This window comes from Lepisma saccharinum, chromosome 2 (genome assembly GCF_977018435.1).
Source record: "Lepisma saccharinum chromosome 2, izLepSacc3.1, whole genome shotgun sequence".
In the NCBI taxonomy this organism is placed as follows: domain Eukaryota; kingdom Metazoa; phylum Arthropoda; class Insecta; order Zygentoma; family Lepismatidae; genus Lepisma; species Lepisma saccharinum.
The window spans coordinates 12,827,552-12,855,388 of NC_139230.1; the positions used below are offsets into that span (position 1 = coordinate 12,827,552).

A 27,837-nucleotide genomic window follows, 5' to 3' on the forward strand; every position below is an offset into this window, starting at 1 on the left:
ATGTCTAGATGAAATTTTCATTTCTACTCCATTGTGAAGGAAATTTTTATTCATGAAACACAAAATAATTTTACCTTGCAAGGGACGCAGAAAATTCGAGAACAAATTGCATCACAAAAGACAATTATATTTTGCTTTCTCAATAATTCTATTTTAAAATTACTATTCAGATATTTACGGCAGATTGTTCTGGAGATGTTATTTCTTCAAAGAGGTGGAACGATATTGTTCCTAAGGAACAGTCAGAAAAAACAGAGCTTTTGTTGTTTCCACTACTCACATTAATTGTTTTTTTTATCAGCTATTGTCCTCTTCATGTATCGCACGAACACCTAAACGCAAGAATATCAAACCTGTGAAACAATAGAATTCTTTCATTTTCATATCAGGTGCATTACGCCCACTTTAAACAATTTGAGGCAATACGGATAATGTCACGGTTCACTTACTCCAGGAATTGATTGGGAAGCAGTCTCTGGTTCAAGAATGTGAGTTGCTTAGCTAAATGTTGTCTTATAACTTTCTGCTTTGACTCCCTAATTGATACTCGAGGAGTTCCATATTTTACACATATCACAAATTCTTTCTTTTAGTGTATGTTTATTTCTGTAAAAAAATTGTCTTATATTTTTATGATTGATGGTAGGCAGGCTTCAAGAATAGGCGGCCTTATATTTGTATTGGTATTTTAACATTTAATATTTTTTTCATTGTGCCTACTCATGATGTTTTTTTCAACTTCAAGGATACATACATCATTATGAAAATATTCGGTAAGATGTAACTCTAATGTTATATCCTTCGATAAACATGATTGATTGATTTGGTGTTTTAGTCCACTTTGTGCATAGTAAGGCTAATCGAGACTGGACCTACAGTTTAAAATGGGATCCGAACCACTATGTGCCTCCATCGGGTATCGAATCCGGGACACCTTGATTACAAAGCGACGACGCTACCACTGCGCCATCAGTAATGCCCTCGATAAACATGTTCTTTGTTTAGAATCATATGTGAAAATTTCTCCAAATTTTAATATAGTTCAGCAACAAATTCATTTGTGACAAGATTAGCAATAAGATCAAAAATAATTATATTTTTAACTGAGAAATGTTTAGCCTGGTAATGGAGATTAAGTAAACATACAAAGGAAAAAGTAACAATAAAGTACAAACTATAATTTCACAGATTAACTTGTAGTTTTATTTAGAGTGAATCTTTTGCGTTAATTTCGAAACTATTAGTTTCCTGTTCGTGTAGTGTGTCTGGACACTTTAACTTTAGGAGCTAACAATGTGAAATGATCAATTTGGATGATGCGTGAAATATATGTATTCATGGACAACCTTATAATAGCGTCGATTCTGAAGTTTTGTATCATTTTCACGTACTTTGGAAATCGAATACTTGGTAAGATTTTGAAGTATTGCTTAGGTAGCAGTAACCATCAGGATAATGAATGTCTCCTGGTTACAGTAGGGGGAAGAACCTCACGTGATTTACTGAAAGACTGATATTTCATTTTTGAGTCTGTCTAGTGTTTCGATTATCCCTAACCGAATACTTGTTCGGAAGGTTCAAATGGGGAAGGATGGCTTGCAGTATAATGGACATGCAGTTCGATCTCATTATTTTCTGCTCGAGTAACACTGAATAATGGGCCAAAGTTGGAATCTTACTTGCAGATTAAAGTGAATTTTCAAACTATGTACTCACCCTCGTTTAGGGGTGGCGGACCGACGCCCCCCTTTATCTCCGGGTAACAATTACCCTTGATACAAAGGGAAGGGTAGCGAGAGGAAGCGACGCAACAGATTATCTAGCAGAGCCAACAATCACCGCAGCTCTTCTGTTATCGTGGTGCAACATTCAAGCTCGGTCAGGTGAAGCGGGAGGCAATCAGGGTCGCCGACAATTGACCATCGTCGCGTGGTTATCTGGCAACAATGGCGCCGGATCATTCATGGAAACTTGAGCTTTGCGTCTGCCTTGACGACTGTGGCATCGGGGACGTCGTGAGGATGGCGGAAAAGAAGCTTCTGGGCCTTGTTAGCGTCGTTGCTCGGGCGATGTTGTCAACGCCGAGTTGTATTTTCATCCAGGGTCAGGAAGACTTTTCGTTGGTGGTTCCCCTTGTTCGTCGCCATTAACCTAGAGAACATGGGCGTCTTCAGAAGTGTTTGTAGGGGGGTCAGGCCATCGATAAAACTTGATTAGTAGAAAAAATAACAATTATAATTAGGTTACATTTTTTACAATGAAAACTATTATAAACTAATAAATAAACAGTTTTAATACACATAATTATTATTATCATTATTATTATTATTGGGGAGACTTTTGAGTGAATATACACCACAACTGTTTTTCCGTTGTCTCTTTGAATTTCATCCGGTTAGTGTACTGAAATGCAGGGTTTTAATATTTTGCTATTAACTTTTACATTCCTAGTTCAAGGAAAAGTTGTAAATTTAGGGGGATATTTAATTTATAAAGCTGGCCTCCGTGGCGGAGTGGTTAGCACAGCGGCCTATGACGCCATGGATACCGGGTTCGAATTCCGCTAGGGGTGTTATTTGTGAGTGTCCCTTCATCAATTTCATAATATCATCGCTCATCCTCATCTTCGCGATTAGCCAACAGTGGCAGAAAAGCGAAGTAAAATAAACCAAATCAGTCAATCAAATCCATTTAAGTTATAAAGTTTGTTATTTGTTGTTTCAGATAAGACTATAATTATGTAAACGGTGGAACCATTGAATGGTAGAATATGAACAACGAAACACGGTTCCTATATTTTACACTCGATTTTTTCGACCAAACGTATTTTTACTTTGTTTTTTTGAACATAATATCTGTTGTCAACGATAAAAAAAACAAGCTTTCTCCTTTTTGTAACTTGAAATGATCGATCCCAATTTCCAGTATGGGGTCGACAGACCTGGTCGACTCCCCTTCCAACACCGATGCTAGAGAAGTAGAAAGCACGAGGTAAAGCAACCAAAATACAGCTACAAGCTTATTAAATAGATTTCTGCATGTTGCTTCATCGTAACCACTGGGCTTCCATTTTAACTATGGGACCACTATATTGAATTGTGAACACGTGATCTCGCGAACGAAGGTTCCGGGTTAGAGTCTCTGCAGGGAGTTGAGATTATAAAATTTGGGTTTATGGAATTTTTATTTGAGATATAAAGTTTTCAGATTTGGATAATATACCAAATTTTGGTAATTTGGGTTATGGGCTTCCTCGGTTGTGTATTTGTTAATTATCGCCGGCTAATCAAAGGTTCCCAAAGAGTTCTGATGGGGCACACTTTAATTATTTGGATTTCGCTGTAAATCCAGCCACGAGTAGCCTATATGTGCGTAAAGTTGTTTAAAACAAAGTTTGCCAAATATGAAAAGATTCTCTCGGGGTATCGACCAGGTGAGTTGTGAAAAGGATTTCACAACTCACCAGGTCGATAGCCCGAGAGAATATTTTCATCATTCGTCGCCAGGAAAGCTTCAAGACTTACTATGCCAATTATGTTTGCCTGATGGTTGTGGCTAATGACTTGTAATAAAGGAGCTTCAGGTTCTATTTCCCTCTACACACGTTTCAGTGTCAACATCCGTGACGGAGTGGTTAGCACAGAGCGCTATGACACCAGTGGTTCCGAGTTCGAATCCTGGCATGGAAATGGGTGTTCCTTGTGAGTGTTCCTTATTCAATTTCATCATCACATCACGCATCCTTATCGTCGCGATTAGCTAAAGTGGAAGAAAAGCGACGCTAAATAACAAGAAATCAAAATCCAAATACTGGTTTCAGTGTTTCGCATCCCAATTTAAACTAGACATCTAACCCCTATTACCTTTACAAGGGGTCCCGGATTCGATATCCAGTGGAGTGGTTTGGATCTCACTTTAGTAGGTCCAGTCTCGATTAGTGCATATAAAGTGGATTAAAACTTTGACCGATTAACATTTGGCCTTAAATGTTTGATTGATTGATTAAAATAGAACTTATCGTAACTAAAATCAGCATATGTCTCTGAGGACTAAACTCCTTAACTAGTTAAAATCCGAGGTTGTAAAGGGCCACTCAGCACATAAAAGCACAAAACACAGGAAAACAAACAGCCCTACAGATGATTATACTGGACTGCCTCGTCGCAAGAGCCTCGTTGGCCTGCAACATTGCAGTTACCGGGCGGTGTAGTACGTGGAAGTGAGGTTGACATTTGGGTGCCTTACCAGAAGGTCACCCCCTTACACCCCTGGCCTTCAATGGACTCCTTCAATGTCAGTGTCATCCCCGGTCACAGACCTAAAACCAACTTCAAAACGTTACAAAGAGCATCATGTCGCACGCTATATGCAGATGATTCTGGACAGAGATCCAAATCTCTTGTTGGGTGTGATTGTCAGAGAGAGGTTCATGTGAAAGTATGCTTTACACCCTCGTGAGCACATGTCTTCGTACAAAGGCATAGGCAACCTAATTACAGCAGACGTTGATGTGCTGAATATACAACAAGGCGTAATTTGAGAGCTGCAAGGTGCACATTCTAATTTCGTTAAACACCTACAACGAGCAAGAGGCAGTGCCGCATTCAAAGCACACGTCGTATCACACCTCAACCCATCACATCTCGAATGTGTAAGAAAGGAGCACAGAGGGTAAGGCGTGGTGGAGGCTGCGCATCTTCCGCAAGAAAAATTACCAATTTGATTCCCTAGCTCAAGTATATTCTTTCGTCTAATCAAGGAAATGCATAGTTTTCTTCATCTTTATCATGGTTCCACCTTGTAAATGGTAAAGAAGCTCGGGAAAGGCAAGCAATGGAAAGGAGGAACTGAGGAAATGATACAGAACACGATATTACTCTGGTAAGACTTGCATCAGGATGGATCACTGGAAATTTTTACTGAATTAACCGTTGCCTTTAAGTCGAATGGTTATCTCCGCGCAGACATAAACTGTGTTCGGTACTTCATAAATATCTGTTACTTGAAATAAGTGTCTAAGAACATCTTGCAGTGGCCTAGGCCATCTGCTGGACCTTTGGCCGCAGTCAGGGCAGGTGTTTTCATATTTTCCTATCTTTCGAAAAAAAACACTATCACATTCCAGAACCTGAAAAATTACATCAGCTTAGCATTCCTTCTAGAACTTTCACGTGAATTTTCGTGTGGTTTTCTTTCCCTGTTATCTAGATATTTTCAATGGTTTAATAGACTTACGTAATCACGAAACTATTGAGATTATCTAGATAATAGCGAAAGCAAACCACACGAAAATTCACTTCAATGCTCTAGAAGGAATTTCAAAGCTGATGTATTTTTTTTTCAGATTTTGGAATATCATAGCGGTTTTTCAGAAGGAGATGAACATTTGTAAACAGCTGCCCTGGTGACGGCCAAAGACCCAGCCGAGCCTTACGAGACCTTTCATGATAGACGGAACGCTTAGCGTAACGCCAGTCGTCATATCTTCGAATTCTGGGTAGGACAATGGACGACATTTTATTGTGTTTGTTACGTCATCCTTTTCATCAATTAACTAATTATCCTCGTTATTCACCATTCACCGTTTTAAACCTCGACAAAAAGAAATCCAATATCAAATAACCAAACTGAAGAAATACAAGAACTGTAGGAGTAGGTCTACAGTTTAAAGTCGGATCCGAACTACTGTGTGCCTCCACCGGGCTCTGGCGGCTGGACCCATAGCCATGATATTTCTCTGTGGGGTAGTGTTGTCCTGTGTTTATCCTTATCAGTGCTGAGTGCCTGTTTACAGCCTCAGCTTTTAACTAGACTATGGAGATTTAATTTCAGAGACAGTAGAGCTTTTCGTTGCTTTTAGTAATCTACTACAGTATTAGTTTTATCAGTTCATTGAGTAATTTCTTAACAGACACATGTTCCATTGTTAGTGTCCTGTTTCCCATTTCGTTTTATTTAAGGGGTTTATTCCCACATTGTTTGACGGGAACAAATAGAATATGTGCTGACGTGCCATAATTTTAAAATCAATCAATCAATCATAATACGGTAACGTCCAAGTGTCCACGTTAAATTACTGACTGTTTTATTTTTGCTTTTTCTACATCGAGTATTTTTTTAAAATAATATCGCTCAGAGCAACATACATTTGCAACTTCCAGTCGACGAGACGCGTTTCTCTAATGAAACAAGACACTGCAAAAAAAAAAATATTAAAAGACGGGAAGAAAATTGAATGTTATAGTCAAAGTGATGGACTTCGTTATCGAAAAAGACTGACCTCGTAAGGCACCCAACAGTCAACCTCACTTCCAGGTAATACACACCGGTAACTGCTTCTTGTAGGCCAACGAGGATCTGGCGCCTCGAACCACGGCCATGATGATCATCTGTGGAGTTGTGTTGTCCTATGTTTGTCCTTGTGTTTGCTGAATGTCTCTTTACAGCAACAGATTTTAATAGGTAAGGATATTTTAGTCCTCAGAGACAGTATAGTTTTAGATCTTTTTAAGTAATGAACGAATGAGTAGTTTTAAACACTGAGTTGGTTAATTTTTAATAGACCTATTTTATTTTCTTCTTAAAGGTCTGTTCTCAATGTCGTTGTAGTTAAAGGGGCTTGTTCCCATATTGTGACGGGCAAGAATAGCCTCTGTGCTGAAATGCCCATAATATAAAAATCAATCAATGAATTCGTTATCGCAAAATAGAAAACCAGTATTTTTAGTATGAAATCACTCTTGGTGGAAGTTTCTTCGTCTCTAGAATACCAATTGCAACCTAGGTTAGTGTTTAATATTATTAATGTGTTCTTGTTAGTTTGTGATGTTCAGGATGTAGGGCACTTGTGTATATTTGCCAAGCTTTCCTAACACTTACTCGAAATTGAATCTGTCAGGCATTATTGAACCGAACCCAAGGACCACGTGCAAATAAAATCTCACTGAGGGTGCCCCATTCAACCGATGAAAATTCCGTTAACTAACCGCTTTAAGCACCTGTTAAATGTAAAACGGAGAGGTGTACAGCATCCAGCATTACTGGGTTCAAAGGATTCCAAGCCTATAGTAGCGGGAGAGCAAGCACATGGAACGTCTTGTCTCTGGTCTGGTCAGATAGGCCTATTATCTATGCAAATGCATTCGTTTGCGACCCCCTCTTCCCTCCCATCTCCACATTGGAACGAACCAGACACGTAATGGCGTTCACGTCAAAGCAGCTCCGTTTTGTTTCAACGGTCTCTCGATCCACAATGTGTGTTCGCCACTCGCGAACCTCGGCAAACTGTTGAGTATGTAACAAAGGCTGCTGATAATCTCTGGTTTTCAGTTAGTCATGAACAAATGTGGGTAAGTATCAAAACAAAAGCTGTGTGGAAATTGCTCGAGATTACCGACCATCCACTACCGGTGCCTGCAATTAATTATCAACGGCCCACATTTCATGCAAAGAGGCCAATAATTTTCTACTCTCCGGCGTTGCTGCAGAAAGCGGAAAACGAGATTCGTTTTTTCAAAAATAAAAATGGAATAACAATTATTCATAAGGAAATATTTTATCGTCATTCAGCATACGCGATAAGCCAAAATTAGAAAAATGCATTTGCCTGCAAGTCCCAAAAATCATTGAGATTATTCAACAAAATTCTTCAGTACAAAGTTTACAAGATTATGAGGTGACCCTTTCCGAAGACACCCAAATGTCAACCTCCCATTTATGTAGTACACCCTCGACTGCATTTTGCAGACTAGCGAGGCTCTGGCGTCTGGGCTTACGGCCAGTATATTCCTCCGTGGAGCTCGTGTTGTGTCGCCCATATATCTTTTCCTTTCCATCTACATTCCATCACCATTCATACCCATCTTCGCGATTAGCCAAAAGTGGCAGAAAAGCAAAGTAAAATAAATCAAATCAATCAATCAAATCTTGTTATGTATCCAAAACTGTCTTCCCCTCGTGCATTACTAAAGCTCTTTTTCAGTCTTATGGCGGGCGACCTATATGCTGGCAAGGGAAATGGGGAGCGGGGAAGCAACAAATCCAGCCCGATAAGAAACGCAGCAGCCTGTAGAACGAGGTGCACGTAGCAGTTCCTCCTTTCGACGTCGTAACTCTCGGCGCCACCGTTGTTGTCTGGTTGTCTGCTGAGTATTCTTCGCTCCCCACTTCCCTTGCCAGCATATAGAGCACCCACCGTAAGAGTAGATAATACCTATAACAGCTTATTATTAACTGACTTCAATAGGAATAATTATAGAATAATACTTATTCCTACTCATATTGTGAAATGATAAACCACACTTCTTTTAGCGTGAGGTAGGCTAAGTTTTCACTTTCACCCTCTCGTAAGAAACCGTGAAAATTTGAAATCCACGAAGTTCAAAGAAATTTAATGAGAAGTATACGTAAAGAAGATTTCAGACTGAAGCGACAAGCGACACGCGACGTATGTTACATCGGAACGAGCCAAGCAAGAGTAACGTTGCTCACCGTAGTGTCATGACAGGCAGCATAAACCTGCGTTTAGAGACATGTGTCGCTTGTCGCTTCGGTGTGAAATCTCCCTTATAGAGCTTTCAGATCGAAGTGACACTCTGCATGTAGCACGTCACTTGATAACGCACTAATCAAATATTGGCATGTTTTTTTCATATCACTCCAATTTGAAAGGTTGCATTTGTTTCTTAAGATGGTTTTCAAGTGATATGTTGCATTCAGCGTGTATCTTCCTCAAATAAATGGAAAGAAATGGACGTGTAGTTTATAAGATAGGAACGTTAGTAATGATGTATTATAAAATAATTAACGTGTTTCTCTCCTTATCAAATATGAGTATTACTAATTTATTATAGGCCCTAATTGTGAGATGTAAGAAAGCAATTATTTAGTGTGTGCACTGTAAGAGTGAGTAATAGTCTAATGATGAATGTTCCTCAAGGCCGCGCACAATAGCAGAGAAGAGAAAGCGAGTGAATGGAGCAAAGCAGTGTGCGCTGCTGCAAACGGTTGGAAGCTGCATCCGAGTTTTCCCCTTCCATGCACTCACTTCCCCTCAATGGCGTTCATTAGTTGAGCCCTCTCGAGTCACTATTTGCGCAGAGATTTGTGTTCGTTAGCTTGCGCAGAGATTTGTGTTCGTTTGCTTGCTCCAGAGATTCCCGGGACAGAGTGTATAGTGGGACCACAATATCCTGAGCAGAAGCGCGTTTTCCTTATGGCCCGAGTTGAACGGATGGAGGAGAAGATGCATGAAGGTTTTTGGCCGAAGGTTCTTTTGTTTGTGGTCGCTCTGTAGCAAATATAATTTCAACTCACAAAGTGGTTATATATATATATATATATATATATATATATATATATATATATATATATATATATATATATATATATGGAGAGGTGTGAGTGGGGGAATGGTACATACAATCGATTGCAAATTTTGCATTGGAAGGAAGGTTGATATTTGGGTGTCTTCGGAAAGGGTCACCCCATCATCTTGTAAACTTTGTACTGAAGAATTTTGTTGAAGAATCTCAATGATTTTTAGGACTTGCAGGCAAATGCATTATATATACTACGTATATATACTTTACAAAATACTTGCAATGAAAACTTTGTGTGTCAGTATGAATTAAATTCATTTGCACGAATTGTCTGTCGTAAGAGCTCGTCTATAGGGGCACAGTAGTAATGCACCCGCGTTCGGGTCGATAAATCAATTGATTGGAAAAGATCGATCAAAGATCAATTGATGACGTAGCGCTATTGTTCTTTTTTTTTAAAAAAAAAAGGGGCGGGGCTTATTTTGTAAGGATGAATTTGGTTGGTCGTGACGTCATAAATGGGCGGGGCTTATTTTGTAAGGAGGATTCTGATTGGTTGGAGGAATTCGGGGTTTTCCCGGTGATGTTTGTTCGGGAGTTTCCGGCGTCTGAAAACAGATGGCGTTGATGAGTCAGAAATTTTGGTCGGGAGTTTCCGGTGTCTGAAAACAGATGGCGTTGATGAGTCAGAAATTCTAGGAATTGGAGTACGTGTTTCTTTTGTTTGAAGAGAGATGGCGTTGATGAATCATTCCGGGGAGGATGGGTTTTTTCGCGGGTGTTGATGAGTTTGAAATTCCAAGAGTCACGTGACTGTTTGTGACGTCACAAAACGGATGTCACGTGACCAGATTATATTATTAAATTATTATTAATTTAAATATTAGTATTAGTATTATTATTATTATGAATTGTTTTAATTTCTGTGACGCCATTTTGTTTTTGTTACGTTATTTTGGTGTGTGACGTCATATATAAATTGGAGAACGTGTTTCCGGTGTTTGAAAACAGACGGCGTTGATGAGTCTGAAATTCTCGGATTATTGTTATTATTATTATTATGAATTGTTTTAATTTCTGTGACGCCATTTTGTTTTTGTTATGTTATTTTGGTGTGTGACGTCATATATAAATTGGAGTACGTGTTTCCGGTGTTTGAAAACAGATGGCGTTGATGAGTCTGAAATTCTCGGATTATTATTATTAGTAGTATTATTATGAAATGTTTTAATTTCTGTGACGCCATTTTGGTTTTGTTACGCTATTTTGGCGTGTGACGTCATATAAGAATGGGCAAGACGTAAGAAATGGGCAATTTGATCGGAGAACAAACTTTTTATAATATTGAGCATGAATTATTATCCGAAAATGTTCCAGGGCGAATTATGTTTTTGGAAATTGAACAGTTTCTACACGTCATGTGATATATTGTTACAAATCGGATGATTGGTAATTGAAAAATGTGTCAAGACGGATTTGTTATCACTTAAGTGATATTTGGTGAAATATGGAGTATCGGCACGCCATACTGGGAAAGAAATTGCAAAAGGACGCATATGAATTTTTAGATAAGGTATAGTTTGTGATGTCATGTGATCTATGTTTTACCACTTTTATATTATCGCGAAAGTAAAGGAATAGTGGTAAAGATTGATTGCCTTGGTGTTTTAAGTCCACTTTATGCACAGTAAGGCTAATTGGGACTGGACCTACAGTTTAAAGTGGGATCCGAACCACTATGTGCTTCCACCGGGTATCGAAACCGGGACCCTTTTATTACAAGACGACGAAGCTGTTGCCACATCTGCTATAAAGCGATTGAACACAACACAAAACCTTTGATTAGCAGAAAACTGAACAGTAAACTGACTTTTGACTACAAGTTTGAAAATATTAAAGGGATCCCTGGTTCGATACTCGATGACATTCGCCTACGGACACCTTATATTCCCCTTATATGTATTTTTCGTACCTTGACATGAAAAACCGATGGAACAATGTGGAGGACTTAATAGTGAATAGGGAAAACAGTTGGGAATGAATGGACGTAAGAAATGGGCGTGTGTTGAATTTGATCAGAGAACAAACTTTTTATAATATTGAGCATGAATTATTATCCGAAAATGTTCCAGGGCGAATTATGTTTTTGGAAATTGAACAGTTTCTACACGTCATGTGATATATTGTTACAAATCGGATGATTGGTAATTGAAAAATGTGTCAAGACGGATTTGTTATCACTTAAGTGATATTTGGTGAAATGTGGAGTATCGGCACGCCATACTGGGAAAGAAATTGCAAAAGGACGCATATGAATTTTTAGATAAGGTATAGTTTGTGATGTCATGTGATCTATGTTTTACCACTTTTATATTATCGCGAAGGTAAAGGAATAGTGGTAAAGATTGATTGCCTTGGTGTTTTAAGTCCACTTTATGCACAGTAAGGCTAATTGGGACTGGCCTTACAGTTTAAAGTGGGATCCGAACCACTATGTGCTTCCACCGGGTATCGAAACCGGGACCCTTTTATTACAAGACGACGAAGCTGTTGCCACATCTGCGATAAAGCGATTGAACACAACACAAAACCTTTGATTAGCAGAAAACTGAACAGTAAACTGACTTTTGACTACAAGTTTGAAAATATTAAAGGGATCCCTGGTTCGATACTCGATGACATTCGCCTACGGACACCTTATATTCCCCTTATATGTATTTTTCGTACCTTGATATGAAAAACCGATGGAACAATGTGGAGGACTTAATAGTGAATAGGGAAAACAGTTGGGAATGAATGGACGTAAGAAATGGGCAATTTGATCGGAGAACAAACTTTTTATAATATTGAGCATGAATTATTATCCGAAAATGTTCCAGGGCGAATTATGTTTTTGGAAATTGAACAGTTTCTACACGTCATGTGATATATTGTTACAAATCGGATGATTGGTAATTGAAAAATGTGTCAAGACGGATTTGTTATCACTTAAGTGATATTTGGTGAAATATGGAGTATCGGCACGCCATACTGGGAAAGAAATTGCAAAAGGACGCATATGAATTTTAGATAAGGTATAGTTTGTGATGTCATGTGATCTATGTTTTACCACTTTTATATTATCGCGAAGGTAAAGGAATAGTGGTAAAGATTGATTGCCTTGGTGTTTTAAGTCCACTTTATGCACAGTAAGGCTAATTGGGACTGGCCTTACAGTTTAAAGTGGGATCCGAACCACTATGTGCTTCCACCGGGTATCGAAACCGGGACCCTTTTATTACAAGACGACGAAGCTGTTGCCACTACGCAATCGGGGAGGCCAAAAGTGGTAAGAACATAAGTATAGGTAATGTTACTTTCGTCACGTTATGATCAAGGTGGTCCCTTCTTCGATACCCGATGGTGATACCCAACAGCGCTAATAGCTTGTATCTTAGGCCTCTCGAAACGCGTTCGAGGCGATAAGAGAAAGCGAATGTTTTAGGTGCGTAGGCGGTTGTTTCCAACTTTTATCGAAGCAGTGTTTTGAGAGGCATAAGATAGGTAAATTTGAAAAGTTGAAAAACCTGTCCGGAAAATTTTAGAGGGCTCTCCAGCCGGCCCTAATTGAACTAGCGTGAAGGCGATTTGTAGATTCGGAATCTTCACATCAAGACCTTTCTATAGAGTATATGGAACGGGCCTACGGTCAAAATAACTCTAGAAGGTACCACATTTTCTACCATGTCCTCGTATATTTCTGTTACATTTAGCCTCGGTGTGTAAAACGGATTTGAAACAACAGTTCAATCCGTTATTCGGTCGGCCCCTCAAAACTATCAATTTTTACAATGCCCTCCTATATTTCTGTTCCGATTAGTCTCTGTGCATAAAACAAATTTGAAACATCCGTTCAATCTGTCATTCGATCGGACCTTCAAGAAAATACCACATTTTCTACCACGCCCTCATATATTTATGTTTCGATTAGCCGTAGTGCATAAAACAGATTTTCAATATCGGTTCAATCCGTCACTTGTATAGCTACAATTCTCGGAATTAGTGAGTGATATGTGTGGCGTGTTTGTTGGGATGGGTGGAATGGTAATGTGTCTGATGATTAAGAAGCGGTTATGACATCATCATACTGTTAAAGAAAAGGAAAATAAAAGTCTGCTAGCATATAATGGAGGGAGAACAGCAAAAGAGAAAAAGGAGTCGCAGAGTCTAGGTGTAAAGAAAATAAACAGAGCAAAAAGAGTAGGTTTCGCGGAAGACGTGACTGTGTATAGTGTACCAGGGCAGGAAGAAGACAGGAGAGACACGTGGGCGTTGGACGCTTTGCGGGAACAGATGCGAGCAATATGTATCGATGACGTAGATCGGAAGGGTGGTATATAAAGAATTAGCGAATTGTGAAGTTACCAGAATCATCATCGTTTACAATTCATACTACCAATAGTTATTTTCATTTTAAAAACACCATGTACAGTGGGTCTATCAGTATTATGCTACATTTTATTCGACGAAATAAGAACCCAAAAATTAAAAGCGGCTTCTATATCAGCATTCTTTCTTACAATATTCATAGTATAGTGCAACGCAATAATAATAATAACATTACTTTTGTCTGTAAACACAGCTCTATTTATTACTTGGACCCGACTTACACATTTAACTCTATTTGCAATACATACTACCAATATTTGTTTTCATTTTAAGAGCACCATGTACAGCGGGCTCCATAAGTATGTTGCTGTATTTTATTCGACGAAATAAGAACTTCAAAATTCTGAAAAACTTACACATTCTGCTCAATTTACAATACATATTACCCATATTTGTTTTCTTTTTAAGAACACCATGTACAGTGGGTTTCATAAATATTTTGCTGTATTTTCTTCGACGGAATAAGAACTTCAAAATTCAGAAACACTTACACATTTTACTTAATTTACAATACATGCTACCAATATTTGTTTTCATTTTAAGAGCACCATGTACAGTGGGCTCCATAAGTATTTTGCTGTATTTTATTCGACGAAATAAGAACTTCAAAATTCTGAAAAACTTACACATTCTGCTCAATTTACAATACATATTACCCATATTTGTTTTCTTTTTAGGAACACCATGTACAGTGGGCTTCATAAATATTTTGCTGTATTTTCTTCGACGAAATAAGAACTTTAAAATTCAGAAACACTTACACATTTTACTTAAGTTACAATTCATGCTACCAATATTTGTTTTCATTTTTAAGAGCACCGTGTACAGTGGGCTCCATAAGTATTTTGCTGTATTTTATTCGACGAAATAAGAACTTCAAAATTCTGAAAAACTTACACATTCTGCTCAATTTACAATACATATTACCCATATTTGTTTTCTTTTTAGGAACACCATGTACAGTGGGCTTCATAAATATTTTGCTGTATTTTCTTCGACGGAATAAGAACTTCAAAATTCAGAAACACTTACACATTTTACTTAATTTACAATACATGCTACCAATATTTGTTTTCATTTTAAGAGGACCATGTACAGTGGGCTCCATAAGTATTTTGCTGTATTTTATTCGACGAAATAAGAACTTCAAAATTCTGAAAAACTTACACATTCTGCTCAATTTACAATACATATTACCCATATTTGTTTTCTTTTTAGGAACACCATGTACAGTGGGCTTCATAAATATTTTGCTGTATTTTCTTCGACGAAATAAGAACTCTAAAATTCAGAAACACTTACACATTTTACTTAAGTTACAATTCATGCTACCAATATTTGTTTTCATTTTTAAGAGCACCATGTACAGCGGGCTCCATAAGTATTTTGCTGTATTTTATTCGACGAAATAAGAACTTCAAAATTCTGAAAAACTTACACATTCTGCTCAATTTACAATACATATTACCCATATCTGTTTTCTTTTTAAGAACACCATGTACAGTGGGCTTCATAAATATTTTGCTGTATTTTCTTCGACGAAATAAGAACTTTAAAATTCAGAAACACTTACACATTTTACTTAAGTTACAATTCATACTACCAATATTTGTTTTCATTTTTAAGAGCACCATGTACAGTGGGCTCCATAAGTCTTTTGCTGTATTTTATTCGACGAAATAAGAACTTCAAAATTCTGAAAAACTTACACATTTTGCTCAGTTTACAATACATATTACCCATATGTGTTTTCATTTTAAGAACACCATGTACAGTGGGCTTCATAAATATTGTGCTGTATTTTCGTCGACGGAATAAGAACTTTAAAATTTCAGAAACACTTACACATTTTCCTTACTTTACAATACATGCTACCAATATTTGTTTTCATTTTAAGAGCACCATGTACAGTGGGCTCCATAAGCATTTTGCTGTATTTTATTCGGCGAAATAAGAGCTTGAAAATTCAGAACATTTTACACATTTTACTCAATCGGGTTCAACTGGTATTCGAAATCCGTTTTATGCACCGAGACTGATCTGTACAGAAATGTACGAGGGCATGGTATAAAGAGTCCGATCTACCGGGTGCCGGATTGAACTGATGTTGAAAATCCGTTTTATGCACTGAATTCTCCACTAATAAGGGTGCATATTATAATATCGGTTATATACTTTGCGGAAAAAAGTATGTTCTATAAATATATATATACGTATGTAATATATACTTGTTGACCGTTGACCTTGGAATGGAGCCAAGGGTTGCAGACTGTTAATGGACAAGAACAAATGGTGTTTGTTACGAACGGCTTTGGTGTGATGTCTTTGTCCGTGTGGTGATAGGTTTTCCCGGGTGTTAATGGATGCGAGCAGATGGTGTGTGAGTGTATAGCTACAATTCTTGGAATTGGTGAGTGATATGTGTGGCGTGTTTGTTGGGATGGGTGGAGTGGTAATGTGTCTGATGATAAAGAAGAGGTTATGACATCATCATACTGTTAAAGAAAAGGAGAATAAAAGTCTGCTAGCATATAATGGAGGAAGAAAAGCAAAAAGAGAAAATGGAGTCGGAGAGTCTAGATGTAAAGAAAATAAACAGAGCAAAAAGAGTAGGTTTCGCGGAAGACGTGACTGTGTATAGTGTACCAGGGCAGGAAGAAGATAGGAGAGGCACGTGGGCGTTGGACGCTTTGCGGGAACGGATGCGAGCAATGTGTATCGATGACGTAGATCGGAAGGGTGGTATATAAAGGATTAGCGAATTGTGAAGTTACCAGAATCATCATCGTTTACAATTCATACTACCAATAGTTATTTTCATTTTAATAACACCATGTACAGTGGGGTCCATCAGTATTATGCTGCATTTTATTCGACGAAATAAGAACCCCAAAATTAAAAGCGGATTCTAAATCAGCATTCTTTCTTACAATATTCATAGTATAGTGCAACGCAATAATAATAACATTACTTTTGTATGTACACACCGCTGTATTTATTACTTGGACACGACTTACACATTTTACTCTATTTACAATACATACTACCAATATTTGTTTTCATTTTAAGAACATCATGTACAGTGGGCTCCGTAAGTATTATGCTGTATTTTATTCGACGAAATAAGAGCTTCAAAATTAAAAGCGGCTTCTAAATCAGCATTATTTCTTACACTATTCATAGTATAGTGCACCGCAATAATAATATTACTTTTGTATGTAAACACCGCTCTATTTATTACTTGGACAAGACTTACACATTTTACTCTATTTACAATACATACCACCAATATTTGTTTTCATTTTAAGAACACCATGTACAGTGGGCTCCATAAGTATTTTGCTGTATTTTCTTCGACGAAATAAGAGCTTCAAAATTCAGAAAAACTTACACATTTTAATCAATTTACAATACATACTACCCATATTTGTTCTCATTTTAAGAACACCATGTACAGTGGGCTCCATAAGTATTATGCTGTATTTTATTAGACGAAATAAGAACTCCAAAAGCGGCTTCGCGTTTTAATTCTTACATTTCGACTATAGGACGAAAACTGTTTTTTCGAAAAATTCGCGTTCAATGCTAATACTCTTTTCAGACTCATTTTCTCCCCAAAGCAAACCAGAGATGATCTTCAAGAACATGTTGAATTATTATGCTTTTCAGAGCCTGAAAAGCGTTTTAATTCTTACATTTTGACTATAGGACGAAAACTGGGTTTTTCGAAAAATTCGCGTTCAATGCTAATACTCTTTTGAAACTCATTTTCTCCCCAAAGCAAAGCAGAGATGATCTGCAGGAAAATGTTGAATTATTATACTTTTCAGAGCCTGAAAAGCGTTTTAATTCTTACATTTTGACTACAGGACGAAAACTAGATATTTTCAATGGTTTAATAGACTTACGTAATCACGAAACTATTGAGATTATCTAGATAATAGCGAAAGCAAACCACACGAAAATTCACTTCAATGCTCTAGAAGGAATTTCAAAGCTGATGTATTTTTTTTTCAGATTTTGGAATATCATAGCGGTTTTTCAGAAGGAGATGAACATTTGTAAACAGCTGCCCTGGTGACGGCCAAAGACCCAGCCGAGCCTTACGAGACCTTTCATGATAGACGGAACGCTTAGCGTAACGCCAGTCGTCATATCTTCGAATTCTGGGTAGGACAATGGACGACATTTTATTGTGTTTGTTACGTCATCCTTTTCATCAATTAACTAATTATCCTCGTTATTCACCATTCACCGTTTTAAACCTCGACAAAAAGAAATCCAATATCAAATAACCAAACTGAAGAAATACAAGAACTGTAGGAGTAGGTCTACAGTTTAAAGTCGGATCCGAACTACTGTGTGCCTCCACCGGGCTCTGGCGGCTGGACCCATAGCCATGATATTTCTCTGTGGGGTAGTGTTGTCCTGTGTTTATCCTTATCAGTGCTGAGTGCCTGTTTACAGCCTCAGCTTTTAACTAGACTATGGAGATTTAATTTCAGAGACAGTAGAGCTTTTCGTTGCTTTTAGTAATCTACTACAGTATTAGTTTTATCAGTTCATTGAGTAATTTCTTAACAGACACATGTTCCATTGTTAGTGTCCTGTTTCCCATTTCGTTTTATTTAAGGGGTTTATTCCCACATTGTTTGACGGGAACAAATAGAATATGTGCTGACGTGCCATAATTTTAAAATCAATCAATCAATCATAATACGGTAACGTCCAAGTGTCCACGTTAAATTACTGACTGTTTTATTTTTGCTTTTTCTACATCGAGTATTTTTTTAAAATAATATCGCTCAGAGCAACATACATTTGCAACTTCCAGTCGACGAGACGCGTTTCTCTAATGAAACAAGACACTGCAAAAAAAAAAATATTAAAAGACGGGAAGAAAATTGAATGTTATAGTCAAAGTGATGGACTTCGTTATCGAAAAGGACTGACCTCGTAAGGCACCCAACAGTCAACCTCACTTCCAGGTAATACACACCGGTAACTGCTTCTTGTAGGCCAACGAGGATCTGGCGCCTCGAACCACGGCCATGATGATCATCTGTGGAGTTGTGTTGTCCTATGTTTGTCCTTGTGTTTGCTGAATGTCTCTTTACAGCAACAGATTTTAATAGGTAAGGATATTTTAGTCCTCAGAGACAGTATAGTTTTAGATCTTTTTAAGTAATGAACGAATGAGTAGTTTTAAACACTGAGTTGGTTAATTTTTAATAGACCTATTTTATTTTCTTCTTAAAGGTCTGTTCTCAATGTCGTTGTAGTTAAAGGGGCTTGTTCCCATATTGTGACGGGCAAGAATAGCCTCTGTGCTGAAATGCCCATAATATAAAAATCAATCAATGAATTCGTTATCGCAAAATAGAAAACCAGTATTTTTAGTATGAAATCACTCTTGGTGGAAGTTTCTTCGTCTCTAGAATACCAATTGCAACCTAGGTTAGTGTTTAATATTATTAATGTGTTCTTGTTAGTTTGTGATGTTCAGGATGTAGGGCACTTGTGTATATTTGCCAAGCTTTCCTAACACTTACTCGAAATTGAATCTGTCAGGCATTATTGAACCGAACCCAAGGACCACGTGCAAATAAAATCTCACTGAGGGTGCCCCATTCAACCGATGAAAATTCCGTTAACTAACCGCTTTAAGCACCTGTTAAATGTAAAACGGAGAGGTGTACAGCATCCAGCATTACTGGGTTCAAAGGATTCCAAGCCTATAGTAGCGGGAGAGCAAGCACATGGAACGTCTTGTCTCTGGTCTGGTCAGATAGGCCTATTATCTATGCAAATGCATTCGTTTGCGACCCCCTCTTCCCTCCCATCTCCACATTGGAACGAACCAGACACGTAATGGCGTTCACGTCAAAGCAGCTCCGTTTTGTTTCAACGGTCTCTCGATCCACAATGTGTGTTCGCCACTCGCGAACCTCGGCAAACTGTTGAGTATGTAACAAAGGCTGCTGATAATCTCTGGTTTTCAGTTAGTCATGAACAAATGTGGGTAAGTATCAAAACAAAAGCTGTGTGGAAATTGCTCGAGATTACCGACCATCCACTACCGGTGCCTGCAATTAATTATCAACGGCCCACATTTCATGCAAAGAGGCCAATAATTTTCTACTCTCCGGCGTTGCTGCAGAAAGCGGAAAACGAGATTCGTTTTTTCAAAAATAAAAATGGAATAACAATTATTCATAAGGAAATATTTTATCGTCATTCAGCATACGCGATAAGCCAAAATTAGAAAAATGCATTTGCCTGCAAGTCCCAAAAATCATTGAGATTATTCAACAAAATTCTTCAGTACAAAGTTTACAAGATTATGAGGTGACCCTTTCCGAAGACACCCAAATGTCAACCTCCCATTTATGTAGTACACCCTCGACTGCATTTTGCAGACTAGCGAGGCTCTGGCGTCTGGGCTTACGGCCAGTATATTCCTCCGTGGAGCTCGTGTTGTGTCGCCCATATATCTTTTCCTTTCCATCTACATTCCATCACCATTCATACCCATCTTCGCGATTAGCCAAAAGTGGCAGAAAAGCAAAGTAAAATAAATCAAATCAATCAATCAAATCTTGTTATGTATCCAAAACTGTCTTCCCCTCGTGCATTACTAAAGCTCTTTTTCAGTCTTATGGCGGGCGACCTATATGCTGGCAAGGGAAATGGGGAGCGGGGAAGCAACAAATCCAGCCCGATAAGAAACGCAGCAGCCTGTAGAACGAGGTGCACGTAGCAGTTCCTCCTTTCGACGTCGTAACTCTCGGCGCCACCGTTGTTGTCTGGTTGTCTGCTGAGTATTCTTCGCTCCCCACTTCCCTTGCCAGCATATAGAGCACCCACCGTAAGAGTAGATAATACCTATAACAGCTTATTATTAACTGACTTCAATAGGAATAATTATAGAATAATACTTATTCCTACTCATATTGTGAAATGATAAACCACACTTCTTTTAGCGTGAGGTAGGCTAAGTTTTCACTTTCACCCTCTCGTAAGAAACCGTGAAAATTTGAAATCCACGAAGTTCAAAGAAATTTAATGAGAAGTATACGTAAAGAAGATTTCAGACTGAAGCGACAAGCGACACGCGACGTATGTTACATCGGAACGAGCCAAGCAAGAGTAACGTTGCTCACCGTAGTGTCATGACAGGCAGCATAAACCTGCGTTTAGAGACATGTGTCGCTTGTCGCTTCGGTGTGAAATCTCCCTTATAGAGCTTTCAGATCGAAGTGACACTCTGCATGTAGCACGTCACTTGATAACGCACTAATCAAATATTGGCATGTTTTTTTCATATCACTCCAATTTGAAAGGTTGCATTTGTTTCTTAAGATGGTTTTCAAGTGATATGTTGCATTCAGCGTGTATCTTCCTCAAATAAATGGAAAGAAATGGACGTGTAGTTTATAAGATAGGAACGTTAGTAATGATGTATTATAAAATAATTAACGTGTTTCTCTCCTTATCAAATATGAGTATTACTAATTTATTATAGGCCCTAATTGTGAGATGTAAGAAAGCAATTATTTAGTGTGTGCACTGTAAGAGTGAGTAATAGTCTAATGATGAATGTTCCTCAAGGCCGCGCACAATAGCAGAGAAGAGAAAGCGAGTGAATGGAGCAAAGCAGTGTGCGCTGCTGCAAACGGTTGGAAGCTGCATCCGAGTTTTCCCCTTCCATGCACTCACTTCCCCTCAATGGCGTTCATTAGTTGAGCCCTCTCGAGTCACTATTTGCGCAGAGATTTGTGTTCGTTAGCTTGCGCAGAGATTTGTGTTCGTTTGCTTGCTCCAGAGATTCCCGGGACAGAGTGTATAGTGGGACCACAATATCCTGAGCAGAAGCGCGTTTTCCTTATGGCCCGAGTTGAACGGATGGAGGAGAAGATGCATGAAGGTTTTTGGCCGAAGGTTCTTTTGTTTGTGGTCGCTCTGTAGCAAATATAATTTCAACTCACAAAGTGGTTATATATATATATATATATATATATATATATATATATATATATATATATATATATATATATGGAGAGGTGTGAGTGGGGGAATGGTACATACAATCGATTGCAAATTTTGCATTGGAAGGAAGGTTGATATTTGGGTGTCTTCGGAAAGGGTCACCCCATCATCTTGTAAACTTTGTACTGAAGAATTTTGTTGAAGAATCTCAATGATTTTTAGGACTTGCAGGCAAATGCATTATATATACTACGTATATATACTTTACAAAATACTTGCAATGAAAACTTTGTGTGTCAGTATGAATTAAATTCATTTGCACGAATTGTCTGTCGTAAGAGCTCGTCTATAGGGGCACAGTAGTAATGCACCCGCGTTCGGGTCGATAAATCAATTGATTGGAAAAGATCGATCAAAGATCAATTGATGACGTAGCGCTATTGTTCTTTTTTTTTAAAAAAAAAAAGGGGCGGGGCTTATTTTGTAAGGATGAATTTGGTTGGTCGTGACGTCATAAATGGGCGGGGCTTATTTTGTAAGGAGGATTCTGATTGGTTGGAGGAATTCGGGGTTTTCCCGGTGATGTTTGTTCGGGAGTTTCCGGCGTCTGAAAACAGATGGCGTTGATGAGTCAGAAATTTTGGTCGGGAGTTTCCGGTGTCTGAAAACAGATGGCGTTGATGAGTCAGAAATTCTAGGAATTGGAGTACGTGTTTCTTTTGTTTGAAGAGAGATGGCGTTGATGAATCATTCCGGGGAGGATGGGTTTTTTCGCGGGTGTTGATGAGTTTGAAATTCCAAGAGTCACGTGACTGTTTGTGACGTCACAAAACGGATGTCACGTGACCAGATTATATTATTAAATTATTATTAATTTAAATATTAGTATTAGTATTATTATTATTATGAATTGTTTTAATTTCTGTGACGCCATTTTGTTTTTGTTACGTTATTTTGGTGTGTGACGTCATATATAAATTGGAGAACGTGTTTCCGGTGTTTGAAAACAGACGGCGTTGATGAGTCTGAAATTCTCGGATTATTGTTATTATTATTATTATGAATTGTTTTAATTTCTGTGACGCCATTTTGTTTTTGTTATGTTATTTTGGTGTGTGACGTCATATATAAATTGGAGTACGTGTTTCCGGTGTTTGAAAACAGATGGCGTTGATGAGTCTGAAATTCTCGGATTATTATTATTAGTAGTATTATTATGAAATGTTTTAATTTCTGTGACGCCATTTTGGTTTTGTTACGCTATTTTGGCGTGTGACGTCATATAAGAATGGGCAAGACGTAAGAAATGGGCAATTTGATCGGAGAACAAACTTTTTATAATATTGAGCATGAATTATTATCCGAAAATGTTCCAGGGCGAATTATGTTTTTGGAAATTGAACAGTTTCTACACGTCATGTGATATATTGTTACAAATCGGATGATTGGTAATTGAAAAATGTGTCAAGACGGATTTGTTATCACTTAAGTGATATTTGGTGAAATATGGAGTATCGGCACGCCATACTGGGAAAGAAATTGCAAAAGGACGCATATGAATTTTTAGATAAGGTATAGTTTGTGATGTCATGTGATCTATGTTTTACCACTTTTATATTATCGCGAAAGTAAAGGAATAGTGGTAAAGATTGATTGCCTTGGTGTTTTAAGTCCACTTTATGCACAGTAAGGCTAATTGGGACTGGACCTACAGTTTAAAGTGGGATCCGAACCACTATGTGCTTCCACCGGGTATCGAAACCGGGACCCTTTTATTACAAGACGACGAAGCTGTTGCCACATCTGCTATAAAGCGATTGAACACAACACAAAACCTTTGATTAGCAGAAAACTGAACAGTAAACTGACTTTTGACTACAAGTTTGAAAATATTAAAGGGATCCCTGGTTCGATACTCGATGACATTCGCCTACGGACACCTTATATTCCCCTTATATGTATTTTTCGTACCTTGACATGAAAAACCGATGGAACAATGTGGAGGACTTAATAGTGAATAGGGAAAACAGTTGGGAATGAATGGACGTAAGAAATGGGCGTGTGTTGAATTTGATCAGAGAACAAACTTTTTATAATATTGAGCATGAATTATTATCCGAAAATGTTCCAGGGCGAATTATGTTTTTGGAAATTGAACAGTTTCTACACGTCATGTGATATATTGTTACAAATCGGATGATTGGTAATTGAAAAATGTGTCAAGACGGATTTGTTATCACTTAAGTGATATTTGGTGAAATGTGGAGTATCGGCACGCCATACTGGGAAAGAAATTGCAAAAGGACGCATATGAATTTTTAGATAAGGTATAGTTTGTGATGTCATGTGATCTATGTTTTACCACTTTTATATTATCGCGAAGGTAAAGGAATAGTGGTAAAGATTGATTGCCTTGGTGTTTTAAGTCCACTTTATGCACAGTAAGGCTAATTGGGACTGGCCTTACAGTTTAAAGTGGGATCCGAACCACTATGTGCTTCCACCGGGTATCGAAACCGGGACCCTTTTATTACAAGACGACGAAGCTGTTGCCACATCTGCGATAAAGCGATTGAACACAACACAAAACCTTTGATTAGCAGAAAACTGAACAGTAAACTGACTTTTGACTACAAGTTTGAAAATATTAAAGGGATCCCTGGTTCGATACTCGATGACATTCGCCTACGGACACCTTATATTCCCCTTATATGTATTTTTCGTACCTTGATATGAAAAACCGATGGAACAATGTGGAGGACTTAATAGTGAATAGGGAAAACAGTTGGGAATGAATGGACGTAAGAAATGGGCAATTTGATCGGAGAACAAACTTTTTATAATATTGAGCATGAATTATTATCCGAAAATGTTCCAGGGCGAATTATGTTTTTGGAAATTGAACAGTTTCTACACGTCATGTGATATATTGTTACAAATCGGATGATTGGTAATTGAAAAATGTGTCAAGACGGATTTGTTATCACTTAAGTGATATTTGGTGAAATATGGAGTATCGGCACGCCATACTGGGAAAGAAATTGCAAAAGGACGCATATGAATTTTAGATAAGGTATAGTTTGTGATGTCATGTGATCTATGTTTTACCACTTTTATATTATCGCGAAGGTAAAGGAATAGTGGTAAAGATTGATTGCCTTGGTGTTTTAAGTCCACTTTATGCACAGTAAGGCTAATTGGGACTGGCCTTACAGTTTAAAGTGGGATCCGAACCACTATGTGCTTCCACCGGGTATCGAAACCGGGACCCTTTTATTACAAGACGACGAAGCTGTTGCCACTACGCAATCGGGGAGGCCAAAAGTGGTAAGAACATAAGTATAGGTAATGTTACTTTCGTCACGTTATGATCAAGGTGGTCCCTTCTTCGATACCCGATGGTGATACCCAACAGCGCTAATAGCTTGTATCTTAGGCCTCTCGAAACGCGTTCGAGGCGATAAGAGAAAGCGAATGTTTTAGGTGCGTAGGCGGTTGTTTCCAACTTTTATCGAAGCAGTGTTTTGAGAGGCATAAGATAGGTAAATTTGAAAAGTTGAAAAACCTGTCCGGAAAATTTTAGAGGGCTCTCCAGCCGGCCCTAATTGAACTAGCGTGAAGGCGATTTGTAGATTCGGAATCTTCACATCAAGACCTTTCTATAGAGTATATGGAACGGGCCTACGGTCAAAATAACTCTAGAAGGTACCACATTTTCTACCATGTCCTCGTATATTTCTGTTACATTTAGCCTCGGTGTGTAAAACGGATTTGAAACAACAGTTCAATCCGTTATTCGGTCGGCCCCTCAAAACTATCAATTTTTACAATGCCCTCCTATATTTCTGTTCCGATTAGTCTCTGTGCATAAAACAAATTTGAAACATCCGTTCAATCTGTCATTCGATCGGACCTTCAAGAAAATACCACATTTTCTACCACGCCCTCATATATTTATGTTTCGATTAGCCGTAGTGCATAAAACAGATTTTCAATATCGGTTCAATCCGTCACTTGTATAGCTACAATTCTCGGAATTAGTGAGTGATATGTGTGGCGTGTTTGTTGGGATGGGTGGAATGGTAATGTGTCTGATGATTAAGAAGCGGTTATGACATCATCATACTGTTAAAGAAAAGGAAAATAAAAGTCTGCTAGCATATAATGGAGGGAGAACAGCAAAAGAGAAAAAGGAGTCGCAGAGTCTAGGTGTAAAGAAAATAAACAGAGCAAAAAGAGTAGGTTTCGCGGAAGACGTGACTGTGTATAGTGTACCAGGGCAGGAAGAAGACAGGAGAGACACGTGGGCGTTGGACGCTTTGCGGGAACAGATGCGAGCAATGTGTATCGATGACGTAGATCGGAAGGGTGGTATATAAAGAATTAGCGAATTGTGAAGTTACCAGAATCATCATCGTTTACAATTCATACTACCAATAGTTATTTTCATTTTAAAAACACCATGTACAGTGGGTCTATCAGTATTATGCTACATTTTATTCGACGAAATAAGAACCCAAAAATTAAAAGCGGCTTCTATATCAGCATTCTTTCTTACAATATTCATAGTATAGTGCAACGCAATAATAATAATAACATTACTTTTGTCTGTAAACACAGCTCTATTTATTACTTGGACCCGACTTACACATTTAACTCTATTTGCAATACATACTACCAATATTTGTTTTCATTTTAAGAGCACCATGTACAGCGGGCTCCATAAGTATGTTGCTGTATTTTATTCGACGAAATAAGAACTTCAAAATTCTGAAAAACTTACACATTCTGCTCAATTTACAATACATATTACCCATATTTGTTTTCTTTTTAAGAACACCATGTACAGTGGGTTTCATAAATATTTTGCTGTATTTTCTTCGACGGAATAAGAACTTCAAAATTCAGAAACACTTACACATTTTACTTAATTTACAATACATGCTACCAATATTTGTTTTCATTTTAAGAGCACCATGTACAGTGGGCTCCATAAGTATTTTGCTGTATTTTATTCGACGAAATAAGAACTTCAAAATTCTGAAAAACTTACACATTCTGCTCAATTTACAATACATATTACCCATATTTGTTTTCTTTTTAGGAACACCATGTACAGTGGGCTTCATAAATATTTTGCTGTATTTTCTTCGACGAAATAAGAACTTTAAAATTCAGAAACACTTACACATTTTACTTAAGTTACAATTCATGCTACCAATATTTGTTTTCATTTTTAAGAGCACCGTGTACAGTGGGCTCCATAAGTATTTTGCTGTATTTTATTCGACGAAATAAGAACTTCAAAATTCTGAAAAACTTACACATTCTGCTCAATTTACAATACATATTACCCATATTTGTTTTCTTTTTAGGAACACCATGTACAGTGGGCTTCATAAATATTTTGCTGTATTTTCTTCGACGGAATAAGAACTTCAAAATTCAGAAACACTTACACATTTTACTTAATTTACAATACATGCTACCAATATTTGTTTTCATTTTAAGAGGACCATGTACAGTGGGCTCCATAAGTATTTTGCTGTATTTTATTCGACGAAATAAGAACTTCAAAATTCTGAAAAACTTACACATTCTGCTCAATTTACAATACATATTACCCATATTTGTTTTCTTTTTAGGAACACCATGTACAGTGGGCTTCATAAATATTTTGCTGTATTTTCTTCGACGAAATAAGAACTCTAAAATTCAGAAACACTTACACATTTTTCTTAAGTTACAATTCATGCTACCAATATTTGTTTTCATTTTTAAGAGCACCATGTACAGCGGGCTCCATAAGTATTTTGCTGTATTTTATTCGACGAAATAAGAACTTCAAAATTCTGAAAAACTTACACATTCTGCTCAATTTACAATACATATTACCCATATCTGTTTTCTTTTTAAGAACACCATGTACAGTGGGCTTCATAAATATTTTGCTGTATTTTCTTCGACGGAATAAGAACTTCAAAATTCAGAAACACTTACACATTTTACTTAATTTACAATACATGCTACCAATATTTGTTTTCATTTTAAGAGCACAATGTACAGTGGGCTCCATAAGTATTTTGCTGTATTTTATTCG

General features: G+C 37.7%; 1 protein-coding gene across 3 annotated transcripts in view; it reads left to right on the top strand.

Moving 5' to 3' along the window:
* The first annotated feature begins 451 nt into the window (after positions 1–451).
* Ssadh (succinic semialdehyde dehydrogenase) overlaps positions 452–27,837 on the top strand; it is a 207,699-nt gene continuing 180,313 nt past the window's right edge. For 2 of the 3 annotated variants that reach the window (XM_083117043.1, XM_083117044.1), the window contains exon 1: positions 456–488. The gene's annotated coding sequence lies outside the window, so the exon portion shown is untranslated. Of the gene's footprint in view, positions 489–27,837 lie in introns of all 3 variants that reach the window. The other variant, XM_083117046.1, reaches the window with a different exon arrangement.